The following is a 16,909-nucleotide window of genomic DNA, read 5'->3' as shown; positions in this document are numbered from 1 at the left end:
GTTAGTGCAAATAACTATATATGCGAATTTCAATGGTTTTGTGTGAGTAAAAGAAGGTTTTGTAAATGCTAATCCCTAACTATACATGGTCTATAACCTATGGTTTTTTCAGTGAATTTTTAAGGTTTTGTAAATGCTAATTCCTAACTATATATGGTCTATAACCTATGGTTTTTTTCAGTGAATTTCAATGGTTTTTTAATAGCAAATATCAAAAGCTGTAAAATGTATTCTTATTTTAATGAAAAAATATATTTTATATGTTTGTAATATAATTTTTTTATGTATATATTTTTTTTATTATTTTTTTTTGTTTCGCTACCGGTCCGCGCACCGGGTAGCTTCCCGTTAGCTCAATTTGGTGCCGCGACCCTGTCCGCGAACCGGGAAACATTCCGTTAGCGCAACTGCCGCGCAAGAAAACAACATCGTGACGCGTCGCGTAAACGCGGCATATCGCGTTGCCGCGTAATGCGTCTTATGACGCGCCGCGGTAGCGCACCTGGAAGTGCTCCGGAGCGCGAACCGAGGCGCGAAGCGCAGCACCTTGAAGCGCTCCGGGTGCGTAGCGGGACGCGTAACGTAAGCATAATAGGTCATGTGACTTGTTCATAAAACTTTTTATTGGTTCATTTTACTTTTGGTTTCCTAATGATGTAAGGCTAGGTCATGTGACCTGAAAATAACACTTTTCATTGGTGTATTACATTTTTTGTCACAAATGATGAAAACCCACCTTTTTTCCTCACTCTGACTTTCATTTTTATGAGAGAAAGACCTACTTTCGAAATTTGGAAAAATGGCAAGTGTTGTAGCTGCAGCTGCTGGAGCCACTCCACCACCACCACCAAAAAAGGATGGACCACCTCCTCAGGTCCTCATAAATCAAGAGGAGGAAGAAGAGGAAGAGAAGCAAGTGAGCAGACCGTTTTTGTAAGAAGAACCAAGGAGGTCCCATGTGAAAGTAAATTACATCTGGCAATTCTTCACATATCCCTGGGGCCAAAAAAAAGTTAATGCCCGTTATGTCACATGCTTGATCTGTGACAAAGAACTATCCCGAGGAACAGATAAAAAGTACAGCTATGGCAATTACACCATGCATCGCCACATGGAGAGGTGGCACCCTATTAATTACAGTGCTGCACAGGTACGTGACCTACAGGAAAACCCCCTCCTGTGGCCAGTACATCAGCTGAACAAGCAGTGACGGGACCAGAGGCGAGGGAGACGGTCCCAAACATACAGATGAACTTTGGTGATATGAAGCATACCTGTATTTTTTGCGGCAAACTGATTTCCTATGGGGAGAAAAGTATAACTCTCATCAACCTAGCTTTTGAAAATCATAAATGTCCAAAACGGCCCAGAAAGTAAATTATCATTTTTTTGTTGCTCCTGTTGAGCCCTTTAAAATGACTGATTTTCGTTTCCCCCCCCAAAAACAAAAAAAATATAAAACCGTTCTTAAAATACAAAAAAAGTAAAAAAAGGTTCATAAAAATAAAAAAAATGTAAAACAACAAAAACAATAAAAAAAGTTCTTTTCAGAACTACCTCCCATTTATAAAAAATTGCTAGAATGTTTAGCACTCTGGCAACCTCTTTTTCTTTTGATTTGCTTCCCGGTTCGCGCGCCGGTACGCGAACCGGAAGCGAAACAAAAAAAAAAAATTAAAAAAAGGAAGAGTGAGTATAAGGGAAGGAAACAGAGAGAAAAGGAATGAGGGAAGTAGCAAAGGCAGGAAACTGAGTGTTAAAGAAATGAAGCAGTGGAACTAATAAAAGTTAAATGTGATAGAGATGTAACGGAAAGAGTACTAAACACTTACCTTATAATTGTCGTTAACTTAGTCACTTGTTATTTTTATACTTTCAATCTGTGAAAGAAAGAACAAAAATTTAAAAATTTATAGAAGGTAGTAAAAGATGAGTGAGCATGAGACAAGATGAGTACATATTAAAAATCACAATTCAAAGTACAAAATTAATTATACATATTAAATAGTTTATTTTTGCTGTTCTCAGAATATATCAAATTTCACTAAAAACAGTGAGTTGAAGGTATTCATCATATAACAGCTGTGATTGTGTTTAAAAAACCCATATAATATAACCAATCAGAAATCAGAACTCCTCAAAAGTAACTTACTTTCCATGACGTCAAAGGATGTCCTATGAACAGCTTATACTCTGTTGTGCTGTTATTATTTTCTGCCTGCCACTTTCTGAAAGGTAAGCTCCATCGTTTTAACAAAAATGTGACATACAAAGCAATTTAAAACAGCACACTAAATTATATCAACACCTAGAATCATTATAGTCCAGTTACCTACCCTAAATTCTCACTTCTGAAAACAAGTCAAAAGGCAACATTGCTTCATAGTCAAATGGTAATCATTGCCGAAAGACCAGCCTTTTTTACATTTCAAATAAGCTGTGGAATATCCTGATGTAGTCAAAGGACCATCATATCATATGATAGCAGCAGTTACAAATGTTCTTCCTGAAATCGACGACTGTGTAGCCAAAACATTTTTAATTAGACTTTACAACTTATTTACATCCGGTTTATATAGTTGGAATTGTAAAATGACATTTCACCCATAAGTTTCTATAAATAATGTGGACAGAATTGCAGACTTACATTACCTCTACTCCTTGTTTTGATCTGCTGCTTGAATTAGCTTATTAAAACAAACAGTTTTCGCTCTGTACTACACTTATCCACAAGGCTATATAGTGTAGGAGCCATTATAACCTCTTGAAATTCCTCAGAGCAAATCCCGAGATTCCTTCCCTAAAATTTTGGTTGTAAGAACACCAGGTAAGAATTTTTAAGGTGTAAAAGGCAATCTTTTTTTAAAAGTTAAAACAGAATCATTGCAGAATGACCAGCCGTTTCCAGACTTCAAATAAGTTGTGTAATGTCCTGATGTTGTTGAAGGACCCTCATGATATATAATTGCTGCAGTTAGAAAAGTCCTTCCTGATATTGACAACTGAGAAGCCACAACATTTTTAATTAAAGTTGTCAATTTTGTTCCATCAGGCCTACATCGTTGGAACATTAAAATGACATACTGGCTATATCTTCGTATAAATAATGTGGACAGCATTGCAGACTTACATTGGCTACATTCCATGTTTTGATCGGCTGCTTTTACTAGCTTATTAAAAGATAATGATTTACTCTCTGGCAAAGTTAAATATATAAATCTTTCTGAGTCTACACTAGTAGTACTTGATAACGTACAATTCTCGCAGTCATGCTGCCATTGATAAGAAAGGCCAAACAGATGATCTACATCTACACCTTCATCTTGCAATACATTAAGCATATACATTAAAAACTCCTGACAATCTTGCTGAATATTTTGAGAGAATTGTGTTTGACCTGAACATTTGTCTAACAGATTTCGAATTTCAGACACACTTTCTACTCTTGTTCTATCAGTGCTACATTTCTCTAACACAGAATTCAACAAACAGCAAAAACTTTGATCCGAATTGATCACAATCTGTTCTTTTAAAGTTTCTAGAGAAAAGACAACATTAACCACTACATTAGCGTAGCAGTTGACACCAGAACTATTTCCAAATTGAAAACCAACAACATCTTCAACAGAATTCATTTTCTTTCTGCTTACAGAGGAGATGGTGTGCACTTCTCAGATGAGGGAAACAGAGTTTTCATACAAAATTTAAGACTGTGTATTGGTACCTACTTATAAGTACCTAGAACTTACACAGAACCCAAAAGCTCTTTTCAGAACTACCTTAACTATAATTACTCTTTAAAAATTTTGAATGTACCTTTTTTCACTAATTTTCACTTATGTACGCTTCCCGGTTCGCTACACGGTTCGCGTACCGGCAGCTAACCGCGCGAAAAATTCAAAATGTTGTTTTTTTTTCGACATATATGAGCCTCCTCAGCCACCCTCAGAAAACCTAGGGGGTCGGGATACGTCTCCCGTGCCCCCTTATACCCATTTCCCACATTGTTATTCCTCCATCTTGTGATTAAATTCGACCGAAACACAAAATGGCGAACTCCCGTTACGCTACCGGTGAGCTACCCGGTTCGCGTACCGGGTAGCGCTTCTACCGCGAAAAATCGAAATTTTTATTTTTTTTATTTTTTGCCCCACAGGACCCTTTAATAGCCCCCACATCATTCCCCCTTCGTTTTTCTCCACCTCTTGTCTCTCGATCCTACCGAGAGACAAGATGGCGGCCGATCCGGACTGTTTAGAATGTTGACAGACACCAAAGAGCCAATCAGCTTCACTTTCCGAAGTTCCGTTACGCGTCAGGTACGCGAACCGGGGCTCTAACCGGAGCGCTGTCACAGATATATCTGTTTTTTAAAACGTTAATTTCTCAAAATCCACTGGACCACATATATTGAGACATAGCAAAGGCACGTTGGGCAAACTATATCTACAATTTTGCCAAGTTTCATGTAAATCCATTCAGCCATTCAAGCTAAAAGTGATTCCAACCGCCCTATGGAAAAATGAATGGGAAAAATGCGTTTTTGGGACCCCCCTTTTTTCTCGGCCCCCCCTTGACGAAACCCCCCAAAATTTTCGGGGGCTGCTCAGAAACAAAATGTGCCATTTTCCTGACAATTTCAGCCAATTCCGTCCACAAACGCCAAAGTTATTCGACATAGAATTTTCAGAAATCCAATAGGAAAAAAATCCTAACTATATATACCTACTGGCGACCGCCAGTAGGTATTATATATATATATATATATATATATATATATATATATATATATATATATATATATATATATATATATATATATATATATATATACAAACACACTCCTGGTAACAGATGCTCGTAGTTTCAGCAAAGAATACCAGAACCGGGGCCCAAATGTTGTTCAAAGTGCTGTATTTTATTGGCACACGGACAAAACAAACCCTACGTGTTTCGTAGCTTGCGCTTCTTGCTCACGGGTACATTCGTTTGGTGGCCATTCCTTTTAAAGTGATACAATCATGATTACTTTCGTGCACGTGACTCCAGAGACATGGAAGAGTTACTATGTTGCATACACAGTCCATTATTTACAATCATACGGTTGCCATGAAAATACACAATAATTTATACTTGGCACGTTTAAAGGATAAAGCAAATTTGAAAAAAAAATGTACAAAATTGCTAAACTCATAAACCCTTAAACATTGAAGCATGACTAATGATCGAGACTTCATGCCCAAGTGGGCAATTTTAAAAACCCCTCGTTTGCAGATATCGAATTGTCAATATTGCAAGGGAGAAACAAAGTCAATAGTTGATGCTTGAAGGTGTCTAGCCCCAGTGGGCAAAGTCGTTCCAACTGCCAAGTGTATTTTCAGCATACCTGAAAATTAAAGGGACAATATGCAAGATGTTTACTATATGAAGCCCTTGGATCATGGAGAAATGTAAATATTAAAAACATACAAAATGGAAAATAGTAGGAAAGCAGACAATAGATAAAATAAATAAATCATATTTGTAAATGGACTGATAATTCTTCCCCCATATTGTGTCCTGATGGCTGTATGGTATGGTACCGGATGATGTAGCGGGATTCTAATTTGCGCAGCTCTAATATTCTGTTACCACCTCTTTCATTTCTCGCCACACAATCAATGACAAAGAATTTCAAAAGGTTGGGATTCTGTTGGTGCTCAGCTGCAAAATGTCTGGCCACAGGGTATTGTGGATTCGCATTTTTGATGGCGCGTAGGTGTTCAAGTACCCGCAGTTTGGCTTTTTTGGTAGTCATCCCAATATAGAACTTATCACATGGGCATTTAAGAGCGTAAACCGCATACTCAGTGTTACAGCCCAACAGTTTAGTGATCTTATGTTCTTCCTGGTTTGTGCAGATCTTAAGACTTTTACATTTGTGGCTGTTTTTACAAGCCTTGCACTTGGTGCAAGGGAAAAATCCCACAGTATGAGGGGATTTGGTAGGTTCCTGTATTGTGGCATTACTGAGAGAGTCTTTAAGCGATTTAGCTTTTCTAAAGGTGAGTGAAGGATTTTCACTCAATACCTCCCTTAAGTCCTGGTCCAATTTGAGGCTACCCCAATGTTTATTGAGACTTTTCCTCAGCTGCCAGGCCTGACTGTCAAAGTTGGTAATGAACCTGATCTGCTCAGATTCTCACGTATTTTGGGTATTAACAGATCACTTCTATTCATAGATTCAACCTTGGTTTCAGCTTGCTTGATCACAGTGTTGCTATACCCTCTTTCACTGAACCTATGACACATCGTGACTTTTTCTGCCTCAAAGTTCTCCTTGGAACTGCAGTTACGCTTAGCCCTGATTAGTTCTCCTAAAGGAATGCTGCGTATTAAGTTGGGGGGGGGTGACAACTTTTTGCGTGCAGCAGGCTATTCCCTGCAGTGGGCTTACGGAAAAGAGAACTAGTAAGTGACCCATCAATGATTTCCAGACTAACATCTAGAAACTCCAATTTCTTGGTGTTCATGTGGCTGGTGAATTGTAAATTCAATGAGTTGTCATTGAGGATGACCTCAAAATCTTTCGCTTCATCAACAGTCCCATTCCACACACAAAAAATATCGTCGATGTAACGGACCCAGAGAACTACGTGGTCAGTGAAGTGGGAGATGTTATTCATCACCAGCTCCTCCCACCAGCCCAGGTACAACCCTGCGAAACTGGGGGCGAAGCAACTGCCCATCGAAGTTCTGCTGGTATACCTGTTTGTTGAAGATGAAAAAATTATTCTTCAAACAAATCTCGATCATGTCTAGTAACATGTGTGTGTGGAGTAGGTGTGAAATTGATCTTTCTCTCAAGAAATGCTTACAAGCATTGATGCCCAAGTCATGTGGTATACATGTGTAAAGACTCGTGACGTCTAATGAGCCAATATTCATCTTTCCATATTAGGTCATTAATTACCCTAAAAAAATCAGAGGTGTCTCTGATAAAAGATGGAAGAGACTGGACCAGTGGTTGCAAAAAATAATCGATATACCTGGAGGTATTTTCTAAAAGACTTCCGTTGGAAGACACTATGGGCCTTCCAGGGGGCACCTCTATGTTTTTATGCAACTTGGGGAGTAGGTAGAGCGCTGGAATTTGTGGATATTTACACAATAGAAAGTTGTACTCATCATCCTCGAGAACCCCTCTGTCTCTCCAATCAATCAATTTACAGAAATACATTTGTTTGGATTCATCATATTCATCATATACTTGCATATTTGAAATCTTATAATTATCACCATTATTCAACTGCATAAGGCCTTCTTTCAAATACATATCTAAAGGCCAGATGACGATGTTGCCTCCTTTATTGGAGTTTTTAATTACAACGTCCGACCAATCCTGCATTTCTTGCAATGCTGCATACTCTCTTTTGTTTAAATTAAAATTCAGATGTGGTACACGTTTTTCAATTGTCACTTACTAGTTCTCTTTTCCGTAAGCCCACTGCAGGGAATAGCCTGCTGCACACAAAAAGTTGTCACCCCCCCAACTTAATACGCAGCATTCCTTTAAGAGAACTAGTCAGGGCTAAGCGTAACTGCAGTTCCAAGGAGAGCTTTGAGGCAGAAAAAATCACGATGTGTCAAAGGTTCAGTGAAAGAGGGTATAGCAACACTGTGATCAAGCAAGCTGAAACCAATCTTGATCGACCGTGTCACACAGGCTGGCATACAGGGCACGGCAGCGGCTTGGCTGAAGTCCTTCTTGACGAACCGATCCCAAGCAGTTCGGCTGGGTAATTTAGTGGGCACTAAACAAGCCATCACCTGCGGCGTACCTCAGGGCTCGACCCTATCACCACACCTTTTGAACCTTTACATCTCCTCCCTAATTCTGGCCCTTAGAAAGAAACAGGTCACGGTGATGAATTATGCGGACAACCTACAACTCCTATTTACAATTGACAACTCAGAAACGTCCATCGCTTTTTTCCAGTCTACAATGAGGTTCATCCAAGCCTGGATGAACCAGAATCATCTGAAACTGAACCCTGGGAAAACTGAGATGGTCCTGACTGGGGACAGTGTCAAATACTGGGATCCACACTACTGGCCAACAGACATGGGTCTAGCCCCGTCCCCCTCACCATCGGCAAAGACGCTTGGCATTACCTTAAATAGGGACCTCTCGCTTAAAACGCAAGTAGGTCAGGTAGTTTCCAAATGCCTTTTCCAACTAAGGAAAATCCAGAAGGTTCGTCGCCTTCTGACCCGCTGTCTTGACAGGCTTTTTGGCTCTATTTTGGAGTGATAAAGACTTTAAGCTTGCTCACACCTATAGGCTGTATTCTTCCCTTTTAAGCCCTTTCTTCCAGACCTAGAAGAGGATAGCTGCTTTATATGATGATAGATCCCTTACTCTAATCCATCTATTGCCTATTGGCTTTGCCTTTCATTATTTTGCCTATAGTAGAGGGTGGATCCTGTGGTCCTGACTTTATATTACATATGGGTATGGTTTGTGTAGGTACTCTGACAGAGCTAAGGGTTATTTCATCCTTCTCAGGCCTACAAGGCCCAGAACTAGAGAGACTCCATTTTGCTTTCTATCCCTGCAGAGCTGAGATGCTTCAAGGGGAAAGGTAATATTTTGGTTTTTAGCTGTTGTTCGCCCTAAGCGAACCGGAGAGAACCGGCCAGAGCCGAATCTAATCAAGAAGTGTCCCTGGGCTCAGGTCTCTAGACCAAACAAGCAGTTGATCACTGTGGGAGCGTCTGGAGCAAGGAGCCTGGTGCATGGACCTGGTGGGAGGAGGCTGATGGCTGGAACTTTCCATGAGGAAACAGCATTCCATAATAGTGAAGTGCAGAGGCGGAGTTAGTTAGTTGAGTTGAATTGGAGGAGCGGAGAGTGTTGGTAGAGTTGGAGAAGTGGAGTTGCAGGAGGAGAAGAGACAGAAGATGCTTGGAACAGAGAGAAGACAAACAGACAGTCAGTGAGCTGGAACTGAAGGAAGCAGTCAGAAGCAGTTACTTATCAGGAGGAGTTGTGAATAGCTGGAGTCTGAAGTAATGCCTTTTAGAAGAGACTGAAGTTATATCGTGGATTAATCTGTGGGAGCAGCTGGAGTTAATTGGACATTGGCACAGAGACATTTAAACAGAGTGAAAAAAGCTAGTGGAACGAACGATTATCAGAGCGGCAGAAACCATTAGATTGAAGTCGGAAGGTGGAGAGAGTCCGTGGGGGAGGAGTCCAGTGCAAAGTGATCAGCGCAGATGTGTGTACAAGAGTGCAGGAGAGAATCTAAGACGAGCTAAGGCACAGACGAGAGAGGAGCCCAGATGACAGCTAGAGCAAAACTTCATACTAATCAGGTGCTATCAGTTTTTGTCATATTAGTGCTTTCTATTGTATGTCTAATCCTTTTCTTTCAGCGGTGTGTTAAAGTTCCTGTTAGTTATAGAGACCCTGCAGATAACTTTGTCCTCATACTGTATGCCTAATCCTTTTCTTTCAGCGGTGTGTTGAAGTTCCTGTTAGTTATAGAGACCCCGCAGATTTGTGTATTGTTGTTGTAATAAAGATACCCCAGTTCTTAGTGAACCGACATGTGCCTTGTATTCTTTTTCAATCAGGGTAACCTGGTCTTCTAGTCAGACATTGTTTGCATGAACGGATGTGAATCCCGGTCAGGTAAGAGGTGACTGAACAATGAGGGAGAGAGGGAACATTTGATGTCAAGAGCAGAAGGTACATATTTCAATTTGGAAAGCCGTTCTAACTCCTATTATTGTAGTAGCCAACCCTTAGTGAATAGTGAGAGAGACTTCCCAACATAGAGACAGAGAGCTGAAGGTATTCATAGGAAAGTGGTCGTCATTGGTAAGTGGCGTTAGTGAGAGCACTGATTGTGGTCAGTGTGTATACCCACAGGATTGTGGCTTGTGTGAGTGAGCACCGGGGGGATACGGTGTTTAGGTCCGCCGGATTGTGGACCGGATAAAGAGAGAGCACTAGGGCTGTAGCCTAGTGTGTAGACACGCCGGATTGCGTGTCAAGTGAGCACTGAGGGTGAGCAGTGTGTATGGCACGCCAGATTGCGTGTCGAGTGAGCACTGAGGGTAATCAGTGTGTAATGGTAGATAATCAGAACTGCCCCAGGGTAGATTAGTCTGGACCCATGTGGTCGCGAGACTATGAGGTATGAGTGTGGTGTAGGGCATGGATGTCCTTAGTAATCAGTGAGTATTCTTAGTATCCCTATAGATTTAGTGGTGTTTCTGATGATATGAGCTTGTATATTGCGAGTTCCCCATCGTCAGGTAGGTACCCAGGTGCCTGGATAGATGGGTCCTGAGGAGGGAGGTGGTTACGTTCCGGCTGGGTTGGAGGGGCTCTCAGGAGCTGATCCCATCTGGTCTAGAACCCGGTCGTTACACCCGCGAAGCCCTGATACAGGTGGTGATCGCTACTGTGATCTCTCACTTAGATTATGCCAACTCGATTTACCTAGGTCTTCCTCAGTTCCTCCTAAAACGCCTGCAGATGGTGCAGAACCATGCAGCAAGACTGATTCTAAGCCAGCCTAGATGGCACCCAGCAACCCCCCTTTTGAAAACACTCCACTGGCTTCCGGTAACCCAGCGCTGCATTTTTAAAATCAGCTGTATGATGTTTAAAGCACTCTATGGCAAAAGCCCCAAATTCATCTCTAAATTGATCATAAAATACGCTCCGCCCGAAGCCTACGTTCAGCACATCACTGTCTTCTACAAACACACTCCTTCAAATGCAAGCGTTCTGGTGGCTGCAGATTTGGCACCCTGGCACCTCGCCTATGGAATTCCCTTCCTCTCGAGATCAGGCTATGTCCTGACCTCCTGTTATTCAGGAGACTCCTAAAGACCTGGCTTTACCTACAAGCATTCCACTAACCCCATAAACGTTCAACTCTGACCACACTCTGTCTTTACAGCCCCAGGAAACCAACCGGTGTCAGTGCGCTATACAAACCATTGTTAACATAACATAACCAAGGTTGAATCTATGAATAGAAGTGATCTGTTAATACCCAAAATACGTGAAGAATCTGAGCAGATCAGGTTCATTACCAACTTTGACAGTCAGGCCTGGCAGTTGAGGAAAAGTCTCAATAACCATTGGGGTATCCTCAAATTGGACCAGGACTTAAGGGAGGTATTGAGTGAAAATCCTTCACTCACCTTTAGAAAAGCTAAATCGCTTAAAGACTCTCTCAGTAATGCCACAATACAGGAACCTACCAAATCCCCTCATATTGTAGGATTTTTCCCTTGCACCAAGTGCAAGGCGTGTAAAAACAGCCACATATGTAAAAGTCTTAAGATCTGCAGAAACCAGGCAGAACATAAGATCACTAAACTGTTGGGCTGTAACACTGAGTATGCAGTTTACGCTCTTAAATGCCCATGTGATAAGTTCTATATGGGGATGACTACCAAAAAAGCCAAACTGCGGGTACTTGAACACCTACGCGCCATCAAAAATGCGAATCCACAATACCCTGTGGCCAGACATTTTGCAGCTGAGCACCAACAGAATCCCAACCTTTTGAAATTCTTTGTCATTGACTGTGTGGCGAGAAATGAAAGAGGTGGTAACAGATTATTAGAGCTGCGCAAATTAGAATCCCACTACATCATCCGGTACAATACCATACAGCCCTCAGGACACAATATGGGGGAAGAATTATCAGTCCATTTACAAATATGATTGATTTATTTTATCTATTGTCTGCTTTCCTACTATTTTCCATTCTGTATGTTTTTAATATTTAAATTTCTCCGTGATCCAAGGGCTTCATATAGTAAACATCTTGCATATTGTCCCTTTAATTTTCAGGTATGCTGAAAATACACTTGGCAGTTGGAACGACTTTGCCCACTGGGGCTAGACACCTTCAAGCATCAACTATTGACTTTGTTTCTCCCTTGCAATATTGAGAATTCGATATCTGCAAACGAGGGTTTTTTGAAATTGTCCACTTGGGCATGAAGTCTCAATCATTTATCATGCTTCAATGTTTAAGGGTTTATGAGTTTAGCAATTTTGTACTTTTTTTTTCGAATTTGCTTTATCCTTTAAACGTGCCAAGTATAAATTATTGTGTATTTTCATGGCAACCGTATGATTGTAAATAATGGACTGTGTATGCAACATAGTAACTCTTCCATGTCTCTGGAGTCACGTGCACGAAAGTAATCACGATTGTATCACTTTAAAAGGAATGGCCACCAAACGAATGTACCCGTGAGCAAGAAGCGCAAGCTTCGAAACGCGTAGGGTTTGTTTTGTCCGTGTGCCAATAAAATACAGCACTTTGAACAACATTTGGGCCCCGGTTCTGGTATTCTTTGCTGAAACTACGAGCATCTGTTACCAGGAGTGTGTTTATGTTTAAAGGGGTGGCGATCCCGCCGGGAAGCCCGCTGCTAAAGGAGGCTAGAGCACGCCAAACTAGTGTATGCGATGTATATATATATATAAATACACATATATACAAACATATATTTGATGTTTTAATAATGCACTTTTACAATGTATATGACTTTACCACACATGCATTTGCGTTATAATAATTAAACAACAGGGGGTGGTGATGGACAGAGCTTCTGAATTAAGCAGAATACTCTCACCCAGTCAAGAGATCAGGGCTTGATCCAACACCGTTTTTTAGCTCACTGCACCATCCCAGCTCAGAACCTGGCTATATGCAAATTAGTCTGTCCCTGGCCCAGTGCATCATGGGAACAGGGCAGACCAAACTACCAAGCCAATTCTTTCACTGGGAAGGAAACAAGCTTCCGGGGACCGGTTTCTGGCATTACAGCCTTCTTCGGCCCGGCTTTCTTGAGCCGGGCCGAAGACAGCTGAAATGCCAGAAACCGAGATTTTGGATCCCTTTGTCCAAGTGTCCAGCCAGTGTCATGATATTTCGCTACTCATTGACTCGGGTGTAAGAATTACCATTATTTTCAATCATAAATATAAACAAACCTGGCCTCATATGGTCTTGTTACCCCTGATGTCATTACTATTGCATTTGAGGGTAGCAGGATTGATCTTGCTGGATATTTCTGGGCTGATATCTCTTTTCAAAACAAAACCATCCTTGGCAAAGTTTATGTCGCTCTGAAAGGTATTAACGTTCTGTGGTGGTGGCACCAGGCTGAATTTGGTATGATTATTAGATCTGGTCAAAAGAATCCTGTTCACTTAGTAAACTCCATTTCCGATTCTTCCCAATGGAAAGAAAAATTTGTACAGATCTTCGATAATAAGATTGGAAAAATTTAAGACTTTACGCATTCCATTAAGATCAAAGAAGGTGTACCTCCGGTTAAAGCACAAATTAAGGAATGTCCCTCGTAGTGTAAGAAGCGATCTCACCGCTATGCTTAACAAGATGATCAATGATGGCATAATTGAACGTGTTGATGCCACTCTCTGGTTATCTCCTATTGTTTTAGCTAAAAAAAGGACTGGAGAACTTTGCTTATGTGTTGATTTAAGATCTCTCAACAAAGCAATCTGGGTGGAGAACTTTCCGTTACCTCGTATAATTTATCTCATTACATCGGTTGGTCGGTTCCAAATGGTTCTCAAAGCTGGATTTACGCTCAGCGTACCATCAGGTAGTTCTTGATGAACAATCTCGCCAACTTAGCTTTTGTGACACCTGATGGTACATTTCAGTTTTGCCCCATCCATTTGGACTGGCCTCTGCAGCTTCTGTGTTTCAAAAAATAATGACTAAGATGTTTCTTAATGTCCCCAATGTTGTAATCTTCCAAGACGATATTCAAGTGCATACGAACACAGAGCTATAACACAACCAAATATTGGATCTCTTTCTAAAGACCTTCCAAAGCAATGGCATCACTCTGAGAGAAGATAAATATATCTTTTCCGTGAACGAAATTTAATATCTTGGTCATATTCTCAATAAGGATGATGTTAGACCCAAGCCCAGTATTGTTGAGGGTATTGTCAATGCACCACACCTTGGGACAAAGACCAGTTACGCTCTTTCCTTGGTCTGTGCGAATTCTATTCCAAGTTTATTAAGAATTTTTCAAGTCTCCCTGAATGCTTTAGGAACTTGTTAAAAAAAGACTCTGAATTCATTTGGACAGCACATGTCAAGAACATTTTGATCTAATAAAAAAATTATATTGTCTGCCCCAATACTCCAAGCTTACATGGAAGGCCAAGACACCTTTATCACTGTTGATTCCAGCGCCTATGGTATGGGTGCTGTGTTATCCCAGATGGATGGTGGAAAAGAGATCACTGTAGGGTTTGCGTCCAGGAGGATCAGAGATATAGAGTTGACATACTCTGTAATAGAAAATGAAATGCTGGCTTGTGTGTGGGGCATTGAAAAATGTAAATCTTATGTTTGGGGAAGGAGGTTTTGGTTGAGAACTGACCATAAACCCTTAGTAGACATTCTCTCTGGTACCAAGATAAACAAAGTCTACGGCCAGACTGGCTAGGTTGTCCACCAAACTGCTGGAGTTCAATTTTGCTGTCCGCCATATATCCGGTAGAAAGAATGTTCAAGCAGACTTCTTGTCCAGGCTTCCCGTTGATAATCCCCACTCTAGCCGTGATATTCCAGATGATATCGAAGAATGTATCATCGCCAATGTTGATGACACTGTTATTTGTCCTGACATGTCACTTTGGTAGTGTAGTGTAGTTCCTATTTTCCCTATAGGCCCTGCGCATTGGAATAACATAAACAGCAGTGTAGACGTAGGACTGAGGTCATCTAGGTCTCTACTGACTATGTTAGACTTAATTTAGGTTTGCGCCAGCTAGCTCAGAGGTCACTGGAAACTTTCTTGACTGAATAGGAAGGGATCAGCTTCCCTGGCTCAGACAAGAAGGGATTTAGCTTCCGACAACCGCATAAACATGACAACTTTGCTCCCTCAGAATAAGAGTCAATCTCTAGAGTCGTGTGAAACAATAGACAGTTATTTCACTCAGTCAGATGTGCATTCTTAGTTTCACCAGAGTGCAGAGAATAGACAGACGGGCGTTTTCAATAAAAGGTATTATTTATTGAGCAGTCTTCCTTCTCATGCAAGAGAAATGAATTGCCACAATTGCAATACTTAATGCAAAGTAAAGTACGTACAGTAAAAGGAGTATTATGAAATAGTACTGTAAAAGCATTGATATGGTTTCTTAGCCATAAGACACTTTAAAATGGTTAAAATATATATACATATATACATAGGCTAACGTGCTCAACTGGTGCTTCTAAAATACGCCTACCCCGGTGTACCTGACCTAAGCCTAATACGTGGGAAGGAGTAAGTAAGTAGCAGTTTGAGTTAAGTAGGTTTTTGCCAAGAATCTGACTCAAGAATTCTCTCTAAGGGTTTAGTCAGCACTGTACCTTGGGAATAGAATGTAGGAGGTCTGGTATCTCTCTCTCAGGACTCGATATCCCAGTCACCCGCAAGGGTAGGCTGGAAACGACGGAGCTGGATTTTCTCAGCAGGAGAAAAGACAGCGTCTTTCTCAGCGCGTCAAAGAGGAGGGACAGCGTCCGTGGGCTCTCTGCGTCTGCTGGGCTCTCGGCAAGTAGATTAGCTGCTCTGCTCCAGAACCACCACCGTGTGTTTGCTTAAGGCAACGTTGGTATATTTATACCTGAAAGGTGCTGAGTTTGACGTAAGGTTTGGACATAAGACGTCAATAAAGATGTCACTAAGAACTGTCCGTTCTTACAGTGCTTGCAGGAGTTCTATTACAAATCAAAACAAAGCAAGCGGGGATTTCCCATGTTGCTGGAGGTTTGGTGTGTTGAAAGAACTCGTTGTGCTTTCTAGGAATCTAAGGAAAGGGCGATTTACTGAAATATGGAACTGTTTCTTATGCCATTATAGGGGTATTCATGGATTATAGCCGTCTAAGGGCATAAAATGGTAATATTGATTCAGGTTCCTAGATAAAAACACTACACCCACTCCACGATTTTATGTCCATCAATTACTAAAAACTAAGCAATAAAGATGCATGTGTATTCCAATCACCCCAAAATACATTTTGCATTCGAAATGGTGTATGCGAAATACCCAGAACGTTATAGTACTGTACGTTTTTAAGCAGTGTAATCATTCAAAAAATTGCATATATCTTTAGCTGAACGATTTGCGAAAATTACACATGAAATGTCTCTTAATTACAGAAAAGAAGGTCGAGACTATTTCATCACATATAAATGAAATTGCTTGTGAGTGTGCTAGAGGCTGCGGTAACATATTGTCTCTAGATTTGCTAAAAATAGAAGCTCTGTTCTTTATGAATAGTTCTACAGTAAGCAAAGTACATGTGCCAAAAAAAGGTAAATATTTTGGAATTTAGAAGAAATAATTTCGTTTTCAGGGGAAAAAATAGTTCCAAATGTTTTCAGTAGCTTTTGTTTTTCAAAGCTGAAGGCCGAATTCAGAGGTCATGGGAACGCTGTGTGCCGGTTTGCTTAAAAGTTATTCTTTTGGTTCAGGGGAGAACATTACTTCAGATAGATGTGCAAAAAAACAGTCTACAGCTTCAGGTGAAAGTTCGACCAAGGATGATAATGCTGTAACTGGACAGTCGTGAGAATGATTGCTATCATCGGTGTCGGGATCAGCAATGCTCACAGAAGGTCGTACCTGGGTGATGTTGCTCTCATTTCTTGCTTCACTGCCATCACCTAATCGTAGTGGAGAAGTCTCAACGAATGCCGTCATCAGGATTGGTAACCGCTGGGGACAACACGATGCATGTGCCGTTACAGGACTTAGCAAAGTATCGATATCCATTGGTACTGCTGATTGTAGTGTAAGATAGGTGTCCAACACGCATTCTTCTCCGCTTAGCATA

Source organism: Lissotriton vulgaris, chromosome 3_2 (genome assembly GCF_964263255.1).
Source record: "Lissotriton vulgaris chromosome 3_2, aLisVul1.2, whole genome shotgun sequence".
Lineage (NCBI taxonomy): Eukaryota > Metazoa > Chordata > Amphibia > Caudata > Salamandridae > Lissotriton > Lissotriton vulgaris.
This window is presented reverse-complemented; position numbering follows the sequence as displayed.